The sequence below is a fragment of the Triticum dicoccoides genome, unplaced genomic scaffold (assembly GCF_002162155.2).
Source record: "Triticum dicoccoides isolate Atlit2015 ecotype Zavitan unplaced genomic scaffold, WEW_v2.0 scaffold78038, whole genome shotgun sequence".
Lineage (NCBI taxonomy): Eukaryota > Viridiplantae > Streptophyta > Magnoliopsida > Poales > Poaceae > Triticum > Triticum dicoccoides.
This window is the reverse complement of record NW_021299387.1, coordinates 1-792: the sequence shown is the minus strand read 5'-3', so window position 1 is coordinate 792 and position 792 is coordinate 1. Positions and strand designations below refer to the sequence as shown.

At 51.5% G+C, this 792-nt stretch overlaps 1 non-coding gene across 1 annotated transcript; it reads left to right on the top strand.

Annotated features, from left to right (window-relative positions):
- The first annotated feature begins 327 nt into the window (after nt 1-327).
- LOC119347871 lies at nt 328-446 on the top strand. Its single transcript, XR_005168577.1, has one exon. It is a non-coding gene; the product is annotated as a 5S ribosomal RNA (ribosomal RNA).
- Nucleotides 447-792: the final 346 nt, after the last annotated feature.

The window sequence follows — 792 nt, the reverse complement described above, 5'->3', positions numbered from 1 at the left end:
ACCTCCTGGGAAGTCCTCGTGTTGCATTCCCTTTTTAATTTTTTTCACGCCGCTTGCAAAACAAAACGCACGTGTAAGTAATATATTTACCGTGTTTTATTATTTTGCACGAGTGCGGTAAGTCATAGCTGGGTGCTCACGATTCACGGGTCCAGCGTCGGCGTTGTGGCGCGGCAAGCGTGCACTGGTGCGGTTGAGAGGGAGGGGTGGAAACCGCGTTAAACTCGTCTCCGTAGTTGAGAGGGAGCGGCCAAAGCAATGTACAATCGTCTTTGTAGTGGAGCTGGGAGGGGCAAGGATAAGGGACGAAGACCGGGGTAACATGTCGGATGCGATCATACCAGCACTAAAGCACCAGATCCGATCAGAACTCCGAGGTTAAGCGTGCTTGGGCTATAGTAGTACTAGGATGGGTGACCTCCTGGGAAGTCCTCGTGTTGCATTCCCTTTTTAATTTTTTTCGCGCCGCTTGCAAAACAAAACGCACGTGTAAGTAATATATTTACCGTGTTTTATTATTTTGCACGAGTGCGGTAAGTCATAGCTGGGTGCTCACGATTCACGGGTCCAGCGTCGGTGTTGTGGCGCGGCAAGCGTGCACTGGTGCGGTTGAGAGGGAGGGGTGGAAACCGCGTTAAACTCGTCTCCGTAGTTGAGAGGGAGCGGCCAAAGCAATGTACAATCGTCTTTGTAGTGGAGCTGGGAGGGGCAAGGATAAGGGACGAAGACCGGGGTAACATGTCGGATGCGATCATACCAGCACTAAAGCACCAGATCCCATCAGAACTCCGA